Source organism: Stenella coeruleoalba, assembly GCF_951394435.1.
Source record: "Stenella coeruleoalba genome assembly, chromosome: 1".
NCBI classification, from domain to species: domain Eukaryota; kingdom Metazoa; phylum Chordata; class Mammalia; order Artiodactyla; family Delphinidae; genus Stenella; species Stenella coeruleoalba.
In genome coordinates this window covers 32,726,806-32,741,116 of record NC_137169.1, presented here as the reverse complement: position 1 = coordinate 32,741,116, position 14,311 = coordinate 32,726,806, and the positions used below count along the sequence as shown (strand labels likewise).

General features: G+C 44.1%; 1 protein-coding gene and 1 long non-coding RNA gene across 5 annotated transcripts in view; one reads left to right on the top strand and one right to left on the bottom strand.

The window, feature by feature from the left end:
* NFYC (nuclear transcription factor Y subunit gamma) overlaps positions 1–4,054 on the bottom strand; it is a 63,935-nt gene extending 59,881 nt beyond the window's left edge. Inside the window, exon 1 of one of the 3 annotated variants that reach the window (XM_079899156.1) lies at positions 2,879–4,054. The gene's annotated coding sequence lies outside the window, so the exon portion shown is untranslated. The remainder of the gene's footprint in view (positions 1–2,878) is intronic. The other 2 variants (XM_079899157.1, XM_079899161.1) reach the window with 2 other exon arrangements.
* A 63-nt stretch (positions 4,055–4,117) lies between these two features.
* LOC307174812 lies at positions 4,118–13,400 on the top strand. 2 transcript variants are annotated; one of them, XR_013824166.1, is made up of 4 exons: positions 4,118–5,211; positions 7,730–7,803; positions 8,049–8,134; positions 13,127–13,400. It is a non-coding gene; the product is annotated as an uncharacterized lncRNA (long non-coding RNA). The 2 variants fall into 2 exon arrangements; XR_013824167.1 differs by lacking the exon at positions 13,127–13,400 and having other exon boundaries at positions 8,049–9,148.
* Positions 13,401–14,311: the final 911 nt, after the last annotated feature.

The following is a 14,311-nucleotide window of genomic DNA, read 5'->3' as shown; positions in this document are numbered from 1 at the left end:
CCGCCAAGAAATGCTTGCTGAATAAAAAAGATATTTATATGTATACACTTGTTTTTACAACCTCGACCAGATTTGCTAAAAAAGAAACTAAGTTATAGATGCTGTAACGGTCTTCATATTTGATTAACTTAATGACTAAGCCAAATGAAGCTGAGATGATCAATGTACAAAATGTACAGCAAGCCCTGTTTTCCCTCATACTTTTGACTCTATCTTCCACACTGCAATGTAATTGCAAACATGAGGGAGGAGACCCTCACCTAATCATATCAAGACACAAAGGAGTTAAGACTTCCAATTCACTGGTCTCCCCTTGAAACCTGAATTATTTAAAAGTTTCCATGCAAAACTGGAATTGCAAATATTTTGTTGTAACCAGTTTTAATTTTACACATCATTGAGGATAAGCATATCCTAGGATCACCCCACAGTTTGAAGAAGGTACTAGGTTTTTAGATAGGTCCCAGTATTTGGGGACAAACATCCTAAAGAACTGGTGATGTTTGAAAAAGCTCCCCAGTGAGCTCTTTACACTATGCACTTGGTAGTTCCTCACTGCTTGGCATTAATCATTTCCATATATAGAAAGACTATGTCAGCAACATTCTGAAGCCTGGTTTTAAAGGATGCAGATTCTTAACCTTTCTGTACATATTTTCCCCATTATCTGGTTCAGAAAAACTCCAGCAGTTTACTTTGTAAATCCCTCCCTTCACAATAGAAACCAAGGGATACAATTTAAATACCTAGTTGAAAAAATTATAATCTATATGGTTACCATTCTGTGGTTTGAACAGTACAAAAATTCTTTTTGTAATTATTCAAATAAATACAAATTCTTACTCAAATTCCCCACTCAATACACTCCTAACACCCAGAAGTCAAAGAAAGATGATCCACTGTGAAATATAAAACTATCTGGGAGTTTGACAAGTCAGGCTTATGTTGATAGTATGACATAGTAGATAAAACTACAAGCTTTGACATCAGGCAACTTGGATTTGAATCCCAGCTCAACCACTGAGTGACACTGGACAAGCTACTTAACCTCTCTGATCTTCAATTTTCTCATCTGCAACATGGGGATGATAATGCCTACCTAACAGGAAATGTGTTAAATGTGCTCCAAAATGTCAATTCCCTTCCTCTACCACTTTCCCCTTTTCTCTTGAAAATTCAGTTGCATTCACATAAAACTGAGAAATGTGAAAATCACAGGAGTTTCTTGAAAATGGTATAAAAATTGAAGTGTAACGTCTATCTAAAGCTGAAAGAACCACCTAAGACAGACAAGGAAAAACAAATTAGGAAAACACAGAAGTTTAACAAATGTGTTTCCATGATCCCCAAACCTTGGGAGGAGCAAATGTAGAACAATCCAAGTTACCACAATTCAATGGAAAAGTAAGGTGCCCCCAATAAACTGACTCTAACAACTCTCAATTAGAACAAAAGCTTTTTTTTTTTTTGAACAAAAGCTTTTTGAAATATGAACCACAGAGAGTTGACAAGTCCTCTAACTTAAGACAAGATGCAAGAAGCTATGCACGAGCTTATTTTTGTTCCCAGCTGCTTATTTAAAAAAAAAAAAAAAGTGTGTATGAAGGTGGGTGTATTTTTTAGTCATATATAAAAGGAAATAAATGAGCCAAGATCCAGGATCTCTGTCAAGCGCTCTTCCACTAAAGAGGAACCTAACAATATCCTTTCAAACAAATAATTGCAAAGTATCTGATATTTGCTAAAAAGAGCAGCTTTGGAAACTTGGAAACTCAGCCCTGAACTGTATCTTTCCTAGAACAGTAAAACTTCATGTAGAACATCTCAAAACTAGCAGCACGGTCCTGAGACCCGATAATCTATAACTACTCTCTTAATATAATCCCCAAATCGTAAAATTCCAAAAATGCTTCTGCTTTTTCACTCCTATAGATCTGTCACTACTTAATGCTGTGCCTCCTAGGCTCGGCATTCAGTTATTAAGACCATGCACACCTATCCCATAGAAATCCTCTCTCAGTCTGGGTCTGTTTATTTGCTCCTCACACCACTGCCCAGGTCTGGTAACTACGGACTCCAGGGCTCCACCAAAACCTCAGTGTTTCAAAAGCGGGACTCCCTAGCAAAATTCCTGATCTGATCCTATTGTTCGCCGGGTATGTCTCTAGGGCCCTGATGCCCTCTCCTCCTATACCATGCCCTCAGACCTGGCACCCGTGGACATCAGGGTCATTCCCTGTGTTACACTCCAAGTCTAGCACCCCTGGATCTCGAAGATCCTCTCAACCTGCAACTCGGGTTTCAGTGTTTCCAAACCTGGCACCCTTGGCGCTTGCACGCCCCTATCCCGGGCCATGCACGTTCCATGAAGGGTACCTCTGGAATTTGGAGTGCCTCCCACTCCCGGCCATGCACAGGCTACCCACGAAGTACTGGCCAGACCATCTCCCACTCTTCCCCTTTAAGGCCTCTAGGCTCGCCCCCAACCTCCACCCCACGCCTGCGCCGTAGGGGGTCATCACCCTGCAGCCAGAGAGCCCCAGACGCGCGCATCCCTACAGCCTCCGATTCCTTCATCACCCCCTAGGCCAGAGCCAGCGCGACCAATAACGTGCCAGGTCCTCGGCCTCCCCGCCACCGACCAATCACGAGCGAGCCCCCCCGCCGTCGCCTTCCGCCAATGGGAGAAAGCCCGCGGGTCGGGCCGACAAGGCGTACGGACCCCACGAGCGCAGCGGCGGCGACAGCGGCGGGCACGGCGAGAACACAACATGGCGGCGGGCAGGCCGCACCGAACTACAGCAGCAGCCGCGCGAGGGAAGTGAGGTCTCCGCCGAAGGCGGGAAGCGCCGCCCCTCCCCCCGCCGCCGCCGCTCACCTCTCCCCCTTCCTCCCGCGGATGCTCCCGCACACTCACACGCCTCTGCTTAGAAGTCCAAGGAAGAGCAGGAGCCGCCCCCGCGCTCCTGCGGAGTCGGGCAGTGCAGAGACCTGGGCACGGCGGAGGGGAGGGGGAAGCGTGCGTCAGGGAGAACGGAGCGCGCGCGAAGCGGGGGTACAAACAAGATGGCGGCCACGCCGTTTGCACCGTTTCCCCCCTCCCCCTCTCCTTCCCCTCCCCCTTCCCCTCGGCGCTTCGACTCCCAGTGTCTTTATTGCGCAGAAGCTTAGTTGCCTGAAGTCTCGCGAGATATGAGAAGGGGCGATGACTTTGTGAGGCGGAATGAGAGGCGAGAACCTTCTGACCCCGCCCCCTTTGGGGGATTCGGGATTCGGAGGCGTTTAGTAGTGACCTGCGTGGAGCGTTCCGTGTTTGTGGATCTCTGCTTTGGTGCGCCAGCTTTTGAATTTTAGGGGAATAAAGTTTTTGTGAGTTTTTTTTTTTTTATTTGGGAGGACGCAGAGCTGGGGGCTGGAGGGCGACGTGGGAATGCCAAATTAAGTGCGCCTTTAATGATAGCTACCAGTACCGTAAAAGAAGGGCTATAACACCAAAACTGTAAAATGACATACTCCAAAATAAAGAGCATCACTTCCCAATAGTGGTCACTTGTTACCTTACGTCGACATGGACATTGCTTTTCTCACTTGAATGCAGTTTAAAACTTTTTAAAAAACAATTGGAAACTAAACTACAATGAACATTATATCTTTTTCATACTTTACTGCTTTAATCTCCACAATTACTTGGTCGAAGGCATCAGCATTATTATTTATTATTATTTATTTCACTGGTGATAAAACTGAAGCGCAAAAAAGGTTAAATTGATCAAGGCTCCGCAGCTTAGTAAGTGTTGAAACTCAGTTTAAATAGCCCCCAAACCTGTAGATAAATGCATCAAATATGTATTGAGTAGAATTAGCTACAGGCGCAAAGAGAAGTGAGACTGCTCCTGCTGGTGGTTACCTTGAATTTTACAAATGACCTTACAGCCTTTCTGAGACTTGGGTTGCAGGGGTCCTCAACAATAAAATCAATACACTATTATTATTTCCTTCCTTTGATTTTATGACCCTGGTGATAAAGTAGTTGAGAATAGTGGAATAAACCCTTGACTTGAACTCAGGGAAATCGTTTTCAACTCCAACTTTAATAAATCTCATTTCAGGCATTCAATGAATATTTGATGAATGAATGAACAAAACCTAACTAGTTATAAGACACCTGACTTCACTGAGTCTCGATTTCTTCATCTGTAAAATGATCTAATTCCTACCTCCTGGGAGTGTTGGGGAGATTGAATGAAATAGTATAAGGGCGAGTGCTTTGTAAATTGCAAAAGTGTTATAAAGAAGTTAGTGATAATGATTTTTCAGACCTGAGAAATGGCGTAAAAAATTAAAAACAAACTCAAGAAATAGTATGTTGAGATAGATAAGCTTAGCTAATGGGAAAAAGCTAGCTAAGTCTTTCTACAAATGTTTATTGAGCAATTATTGCATATACTATGCTTGTGAAAGAGAAGAAAAATGTGCAGGAAGCAGCACAAATTAGTATTATTAGTTATCATTCTTGTAATTAAGTATTGACAGTATATAGGGGCTGCAGTCAGTTTCCCTCTGGGAGTGTGGAAATCAGGTTGCCCTCAGAATTAAACTAATAAAAATTTACATAGTAGAAGAAATTAGCTAATGGTGGTAGTAAACATATTTTAACAACTGGTACTTCTCAGGCACTGATCTACCAGATGTGAATTCCAGGAAGGGTCCAAGAGATATCCCTCTGTACTAGGTGTTAACCCTTCAGTTGCTAGTTTTTAAATAGTAGGTCCCAGGGGAGGGGAGTTGTCAGGAAAGTTGGAACAGCAGCTATTTACCAGCTAGTACCAAAGTATTTCAGTATTTTAGTAGTCGGTATTATAACTGGTGTCAGTCACACTAGTACATACAGGCTGAATATTAGTCCTTGCTGTAGACTGTGGTTATCAATATTCTCTGCCCTTCCTTTTCTAAAACCCTCCCCATCTGGCCTGTCCCTAGGAGGTTATACTTCTCACCCTAATGCCATCAAGCTAGGCTTTGTTTTGGTCAGTGAAATGTGAGTAGAAATAGCTTGATCCAGTTCTGAGTAGAAATGTATGGGCCATCTCATGATTCCACCATATTTTTCTTCAGCCCTGAGAGGATCATGTTCCAAATAGAGCTGCTTTTCTAGCTTTGGTCCCAGAATGAAGATGTGCAGAGCCACAGCTGACGCACAAGACATGTAACGTGAGTAAGAAATAAACCTTTGCTATAAGCCACCGAGATTGTTTGAGTTGTTTGTTACTGCAACATAACTTAGCTGGCCTAAACTGGCAAATACAGTTCTGAAATTAGCTATCTGTAGGGGTAAGCCAAGAGCTTAGCTACAAGCATGATCAAAAAATAAACCAGACTCTGATCCAGTTCATATGAAAGGGAATCTCAAGGCAGATGTGATTGTAATTTAATAAACAGAAGCCTAATCAATCTTGTCAACCAATCATTCTGTGTCCTATTTGGAGAGAGATGCTGTGAACCGACGGGCTTAATCGGCCATGACGACTCAAAACAACCCAGTCACAGAGGCAAGCATTAGCATTGTCTTTCTGAGCCCTGTCTCAGTCAGGCCAACCTGGGCATTAACATTTCCTTGTCCGTGTCATCCCTATAGTGGGTGAGAATATCTCAGGCTGCCTCAGCTGAGAAATGCTTCTTAAGATCAATGTTTTTTCCTGGTATGATTCTACGCTCACCCAGCAAATGTATTTCCTGTAGGGACAGAATTTAGCGATCTGTCACCTAGAGGATCCAAGTTCCTTTGATAATTGCATTTTTCATTGTAAATTAATCTATTGGATTCTGGTTTATGTAACTATCAGTTTTTGTAAACTTAGAGAATACGAGAGTCCCCCTGGGAGATGGTTCCATTCTGTGCTTACTATTAAAATCAGGCTTCTGAGTTTGCAAGGCTGAAGACCAGTTCTGGGATGATGGTAAATTCCTTAAAGTTTTGGAACTGTAGAGGGACCTGTCTAGACAACCAGCTGGACTACCTTAAGCTACACCCCTCTATCTCATTGTGTGCCTTCTTTGATCTCAAAGAAGAGTGGTAAGTGCTAAAGAAAGATAAGATTCACATGCTGTGGGAGTTCAAAAAGGGAGAGATTTCTTCCATTTAGTATGAAATAGTGGGAAGAGTTCAGGAAAGATTTGTGAGGATGTGACATTTAAAAAATGAGTAGAATTAGGGGAAGAGCATGCCACGTGTAGGTGACCACTAGAGCAAATATAGGAAGCAGGGAATTGATGGAGGAAATATAGAATAAGAGGATAAGGAGGAAAAATACATTGTGGTCAGATTAAGGCTCTTGGGTTTTATTTTCTGGTAAGGAGAGTTAGTGGTGGAAGTTTTTTTTGTTTTACCTTTTTTTTTTTTTTTTTGCGGTACGTGGGCCTCTCACTGTTGTGGCCTCTCCCGTTGTGGAGCACAGGCTCCGGATGCGCAGGCTCAGCGGCCATGGCTCACGGGCCCAGCCGCTCCACGGCATGTGGGATCTTCCCGGACCGGGCACCAACCTGTGTCCCCTGCATCGGCAGGCGGACTCTCAACCACTGCACCACCAGGGAAGCCCTGTTTTACCATTTTAATCACTTTTAAGAGTACAGTTCACAGGCACTTAGTACTTTCACATCGTTGTGCAACCATCACCACTATTTGTCTCTAGAATATTTTCATCATCCGATACTGAAACGCTGTGCCCATTAAACAATAACTCCTCATCCTCCCCTCCCCCAGCTCCTTGGAACCACTGTTCTACTTTCTCCCTTTGAATTTGACTTTCTCCCTTTGAATTTGAATTTGAATTATATGAATAGTCAAATTCATATAAGTGGAATTATACAATTATATATTTATCCTTTTATATCTGGCATATTTCACTTAGCATAATGTGTTCAAGGTTCATCCATGTCATAGCACGTACCAAACTTTCATTTGTATTTATGGCTGAATATACTATTCCATTGTGCGTACATAGCACATTTTGCTTATACATTCATCCATCAATGGACATTTGGGTTGTTTCCATCTTTTGACTATTGTGAATAATGCTGCTATGAACATTGGTGTACAAATATCTGTTTGAGTTCCTGCTTTCAATTCTTTGGGATACATACCCCAAAGTGAAATTGCTGGATCATATGGTAATTCTATGTTTAATTTTTGAGGAGCCACTATACTGTTTTCCACAGCAGCTGTACTGTTTTACATTCCCAGTGATAGAAGTTTTTACAGAGGGGAGTGACATGGTCAAAACTGTGTTTAAAGACTATCTGGCAGAGATAACAGGATGGAATAGGGTTGCAGAATGACCAGTTAGAGACTTCCACAACATATCAGACAAGATGTAACAAGAGCCTGAGCACATATGTAGCAGTGAGAATGGAGGGAAGAAAATACAAATGCAGCGGTGATATTGCCAACGTAGGATTGGAAGGACTGGACTGTTGATCAGCTGCTGTAGGGGTGGGGATCAAGAGAAATGAAGGTGTGTAGTATGACCCCCAGGTTTCCCACATGGGAGGATGGTAATCTCCAGATGAAGACTTCTGGACTTCTCCAGAGCGTGTCGAGTGGGACATTGTAAGGTCTAGGATGGACACTTGTTGTCTTGCCTGCTCAACACCCTTGCCCTTTCCAATGGTAATGGCACTCTACTTGCAGCCCAGCTGCTGAGCTCTGAAATCCATTGCCCTTCACCCCCAGGCCTCACTTCCCACAAGCTATTCCTGGCCGATGACTGAGCACAGCAGAGAATTTTGGACAGACTTCTTCCTGGGGTAAGTGACACTCTTCTGATGGACAGGTTGGCTCAAGGACTCCTCAGTGACCTCACAACCTTTCCTGGGAGCTGCACGGCAGTCTAAGGTGCTTCCACCTAGAACTCTCGCCTTCTTTCTTCTTCACTTAGGGTCAGACCTCTCTCACTGTCAGATGGTCCTCTCCCGGTCTCTTTTAGGTCTTGCCCCCATTTTCCCTCACGGGTGTTTTCCATGATACATTTCTTGCATTTAATCCTGTCTAGGTGTCTGTCTTCTGAGGATCTGAACTGACATGAGGGGAAGGAGGATGAGATCGTAGTACCTCCTCTCCACCCCATCAGCCATAGGGGTAAGCCTATGACCCAGTCTGACCAATCATAATGATCCCCACATCTTGGCCCAGTGCCTCCTCAGAGTCTCTCTGCATCATTTGGCTCCCAGACCATCAGCTGCTTGTTCCACCTCAACCACAAACGTGGCTGACCAACTCTGAGTGAGGCCTCACAGTTCTACTTCCTGAGGCCAACTAGTTGCAAATATGGATTCTCTGGCTTCTCCTGCAATTTCCAGACCCTGAGGACACACCACCTCACAGAGCATGAGATCTGCCTTCCTAAGCAGCTGCTGAAGGGGTCAATGAAGCAACCTAGAAGTACAGGAGATTTAACTGCCCATGGGGTCAACTATGATTAATGGGGGAACAATCCACTCTCCCTTCCTTCCTCTGATGGACTGTTTCACGGTATAGTTTCTCTATACAACCCATCTATAGGCATTCTGTATGGCCAAGTGGGTAGACCTGTCCAGAGACTAGATGTGTCTCTTCACAGCTCATCGTAAAGAAGTAGCAGCAAACGTTTCCTTGCATTGCTTGCCATCGTTTCCTGCTTCCCCTGTCCCGCTATCCTCACTGCCCTAGGACTGTGCCTCCCATATAAAGCTTTAGCACTTAACCCCTTTTTCAGGCTTTGTTTTCCAGGAACCCTTGCTTAGACAGATCACAGTTTCTGAACAGATGGGCACATGACCCAAACTAAGCTAAGCAAGGCCTTCCTAAAGATGTGAAATATAGGAGAGACAGGACTTTTCTTCTGTAGGTCTTGAGCCATAAAGATCTATGGGTGGCTATCATTTCTGCTTTATGGACAGAGCCTGCCTGAGCATGAAGGCATCACAGAGGAAGGCAGAGCTCAGCGAAAGAGAAGGACACAGTGCCCAGACATCCTTTGGGCTCTGAGATCCAACTCTCTCCAATATGTGTAACTGTTTTTGTCATTTCTTTACCTCCCTAAAGACCAGTTTTCCCAATCCAAATCAAAGAAAATGTGGTCATCCCTAGATCCCACGTTGCCTACATTAAAGAGATCGGTCAGGTGACTAGATTTTTGGGCTCAATTTCAAATTCCTGGGAGAGAGAGCTGTTCCTTGGATTAACTTTAGCCAGAAGTTTGCCCCTGAACCAATCAACTTCATTATGAGGTACAGGATCATGTATACACATGGCTGTAGCCACTGTAAGCCTGTGAATGAAGGTGTGGTAGCGTATAGGGATAGAAAAGTGGGAGCAGAGAGTTGGGCAGACCAACCAATGGCTGCCCACTCTCTGAGAATAAATAAGGGGGGAAAGGGTAAAGGGAAGGGGTCTGAGGACAGAACACTATCTAACCCAATGCTATCCTACACTTTATCTAAACCAACACTATCCAACAGAACTTTCTGCAATAATGGAGATGTTTTCTATCTGTGCTGTTAAATATAGCAATCACCAACCACATGTGGTTATTTAGCACTTGACGACAGCTAATACAACTGAGCAACTGAATTTTTTTCCTCATTTTATTTTAATTTAAAATTGAATAACTATATGTAGTTAATGACTACATATTGGACAATACAGACCACACTGTTGATCTGCTTGGGAAGACAGCGTGGAATATTGGCTATTGCGTCTGCTTTGGAGTCAGCCCGACCTAGGTTCAAGTCTCAACTCTACTTCTTATAAATTGAACAGATGACCTGACCCCTCTGAGCTGTAGAGTTAAAAGACGTAAAGAACGGTAAACAACATAGGATACCAAAAAGAGAGAAAGGGGCAAAAGATTCTGCAAAGGGACAAAAAGTCAGTTGGATTTAGCAATTAGGAGACTGAGTGAATTAAGACAGAGAAGTGTTCAAAGTGTGTTGGGGTAAGAGCCAGACCAGCAATTTACCTGTCTTTTGGACATCTGTTAAGTATCTTTCCTCTGGAGGGGGATCCCAGGCACGGAGAGACAGGGAACACAAAAATTTTCTCTTAATCCTGATGGCCACATGGGGAGCTAAAAACCCAAAGGCATGTCCTGAAGGTAGGGCTCCAAGGTCAAGCCAGAAAAACAGTCATAAACAGTCAGCCATGGGGTCTGGATCCAAAGATGGGGTTGCCTAGACCAGGAAGCTAGAAGAAAAGAACACCTCATAAAATACCCTCATTACATAGCACTTACTGTGTGACTAGATTGTGAGCCCTTCAGGGTTCAGGGCCATGTTCTTCTTGGTATCCCCATCGTCTAGTAAGTTCCAGACACCATAGTAGGTGTTAAATTAACATCTGTAGAATGAATGAATGAAAGTAAGCCAGTCCACTCCCTGGTGCATGGTAGACACTCTAAAAATGTTAAGTTATCAGAAGGAGAAAACTCTGCAGTGAGAAGGTGCCAGGGTATCCTTCTTGGCTTGGAAACCCTGTTTGTAAGGTCCCCAGCATATTGCCTGGCACAGAGGGATTGCTCAACAAGTGGTCACAAGGGTAATGATTATTAGTGGGGGAGAAAGCTTTTGCATAATGATTGGGGAAAGCCTTGATAATAATAAGAGCTAACCTATGTTGATCTCATTTAATTCTTAGCCCACTCAACGAGATAGATTTTATTAGACTGATTTTATAGATGAGGAAACTTAAAGAAGAGATGTAATTTATCCAAAGTTAGCCAGTTCAGAAACCTCAGGGCTGGAGTTGAACCTGAGCTTCCATGATTCCAGAGTCTAGGCTCCAGCAGCAAAGATTTGGGAGGCAGGAGGATTGCCAAAAGAGGAGTTTAAGGAAGAAAGTTCTGGGGTCGAAATTCACTTCTGATTTCTATACATTTACACAAATCATGATGCCTTCTTCTCCCTTGAATGCCCGCTTCTTGACTTCTTGGCAAGGTCCTCACCCCTTCTACTGAATTCATCTCTAGGCCACCCTTCTGTTTCCTGTCCCATTCAACCATATATACTCTCCTTCAACTTAAGGAAATAGGAATTGAAATGGGGTCAAGGGGAGCTTTTTATTTGTTGGTTTGTTTTAGTTTTAAGAAGGAAAACTCTAGAGCAATTTTGTAAACTAGGCATTCCAGTAGACAGGCAGAAATTGACAATGCAAAAGAGAGAAAAGATCTGCAGAAGTAAGTTTTTGGGGTCCTTGGCACAGGTTGGGTAGAGTTTGACCTCTGATAGGAGCTGGGACCCTGAGACTTTTCTTCAGAGCAAAAGAAGACAGAGAATATGGATACAGAAGCAGGAAAGTTCATAAAGGTTAAGAAGCTTAAAATCAAAAGTTAAATTTTGCAGCAATTGATGATGGAATGGTCTAGGACACTGTTTTTCAAATTGCAGGTCCTAGCTTATTAGTAGACCATAAAATCACTTAGAAGTTTGCAACCAGCTTTATTTTAAAAAAATGGAATAGAATTGAAAATTTGAACTAATTACACATAGCAAGGGTAAATACTGTGAAAACTACTGTGAAACTTCTGTTTCAGCTATATATCCAACTACATGTATACTGTAAAGTTTATTTCTTATTGAGGGTACAGTAAAACATATTTTAAAGCCACTGTTCCAGGATGAGACCATGAGAAGAGTGGCTGATTCCCAGAACTTTCTTTCTCTTCTATGATGCGTGTATATTGGCCTTGCTTTGTGACCAATAGTAGGCACCCTAAGGGACATGAGCCTGATGCAGTATGCCAGAGCTTCCTACGCAGTGGCTATAGCATGTGCATTCCATATGTGCCTAAACATTAGTCTCCTAGTCTTCGGGCTACTCTTTCCTCCTGAGAGGAAAATCCTGAGATTCACTATGATTGGACAGGCTGAGTTCATACCACCACCCTGAACCAATCATTCTGGCCAGTGAGATTGACCAGCTCACCCCTCCTCTTCCCTGATGGAGTCAGCTTCCTGGAAACACATGGATCGTAGAAAGGAAATTAGGGGCTTTTGCAAAGGGGGAGATGGAAAAATGAGGTAATCAACTAATGTTCAATACACATGGCCTTTGAGGTGCCAAAATTAGTTGTAAGTTTCAATAACATTTGTGCTGGTCATTTGCCTGTTTGCTCTGAGCTCTAATCTAGCCTTTCCATGCTCTGCTTTGTACTGAAGAGTGCCAGGCCCTGAAAGGCCCTGAAAAGTACACTTCCCAGACTCCCCTTGCTAGCTGGCTTCCTGTCAGATTCAGCCAATGGGAAGTACAGGTGGGAAATTGTTTGGCTGGAGATGGGATGGCTGGAGGAGAGGCAAAGCCATTTTCTCTCTGCATCCGCTAGAGACTGGCAGCAGCTGGTGGTTATGGGCTCAGACCTTCAGTGTTTCCAAAAGTGTCAGTGGTACTGGAGGGATAGCTCTAGGCTCCAGTGACCTCTGGCAGTTCTGCCAGCAGCATCATTTCAAAAGCAATATTCCAGTAGCATCAACAGCAAGTGCACTTCTGGATCTAGTAAACACCCTTCCATTTGATGATCCTCCAGGTCTAGGGGTGGTAGAAGCTTCCTGCAGCTACTAATCTCTAGTCTTCCTCACCTTACCCTTTTGCTTCCTCAAGCCAACCAGTTCTCTGAAATAAATGACCTCTGAAATTCCAAGCATGTTTTCTGTTTTCTTGTCTTCGCCCTGACTGACATGGCACTGCCCTGGCCATTAGCTGACTGCCATGATTAATTTCCCAGGTGTGCTGTTTGCAGGTGTTGAGCTGGGTGATGCCACAGAGCAGAACATTAAGCTCTCTCCTGGGGCATTGGGACAGGAGCAAGGGAGACCCTGGAGAAAGCACAGAGAAAGCCTCCCACTCCTTTTGCTTCCTCATCTTTCCCTATTAGAACTGTGTGATGGAGAACTTAACTGCCTGCCTCCCAAGATAACTTGACTCCACATTGTGACTGAAAGGGATGGGCTGTGGAATGATGGGCTGGGAATACAGCAAGGAGCACAGTTGGCAAGGGGGCCCAAAATGGACGAGCCGGGATAGGGTGCCCTTGCTGCAGAGTAGAGTTTAGGGAGGGAGGAGGGGCAGGGACTATGACCTCTGCATCCTCTTTTTCAGAGGAGCTGATGGAGGGATAGACCTGTGGTTCTCAACATTTCCTGTCTTACCGCCCCCCAAGTGCTCTGCAATCAAAACAAGAAAACTGACTCTTTTAATGACATTTATCCTGGCTGATACCGGAGGAACTGTTACTGAATCCTTATGTCTAACCTGGCTCACTTCTGTGAGCTCCTGTTGCTACCCAGGCCACTGGGGGTAGTCAAGTCTCTTGAGGGCCTGGAGAGGTAAGATTGTGGATAACTCCTGGAGTCTTCAAAGGGGCAGCCATGCCAAAAACACCACTTCTCTCAGAGACCCCTTGCCACGGCCAGTAGCGTCTTGCACGATGTTATTAAGTCAGTCCCACTTAAGTATGATCCATGATTGGAAACCTAGATCCAGTCAGCCATGAACTTGCTCTGTGATCTTGGGCCGATCAGTCAAGCTCAATCTCAACATTTCCATCTGTTTGAAAAAGAGCAGAGGGATAATTTTTCTAAATTCTTTTAAAATAAGTCATTTTAAGGGGATGGATGGGATGGGAAAAATGATAGGTGTTACCATCTACCCCTCCTTCTTGCCCATCCTCCCTGGGTTTCTGTGAGTATCAAATAAGACAGCAAGCATGAAACTGTCCTGAAAAGTACACAGCCCCACACAAAAGCAAGAAAGTGTTATTATCCACATAGTCGTTAGCTTAGAGGGATGAAGGCAGGGCACAGGCTGAGAGCCAAACAGCTGGAAGGCAAGAAACCTTAACACCAAAAAAGGAAACTTTCTTTGTTCAAATTCTTCCTGGAGTGACACTTTCTTTGGAGCAGACCTGGCACTGGAATCCTCTGAAATGCTGACATGGGTCCAGGAAAGTGTTCAGGGGGCAGGTAGGGCATCCAACAGCCAAAAGATGCTGGAGAAACACCAGGCCTTGTTCCTCAGTTCCTCTGTGATCCAACAAAGGATACAATGGAAGACGGAGGTTGAGGTTCAAAGCTGGTGTGTGCTGGATCCTCCTCCAGGCTCTTTAACCAGCCACCAAGCTATCTGGGGACCCAGGATGTCATGGGCATGCTGTAACTAATACTGAACTCAGCTGCCCACAGTCTAAACACCATCCTATGTCGTGTTCAAAGAGAACATTGATCTGGGGAGGACCTTAGAGACTGTCTAGTCCAACCAAGGCCCAGTGAGGGGCAAAGACTTTCC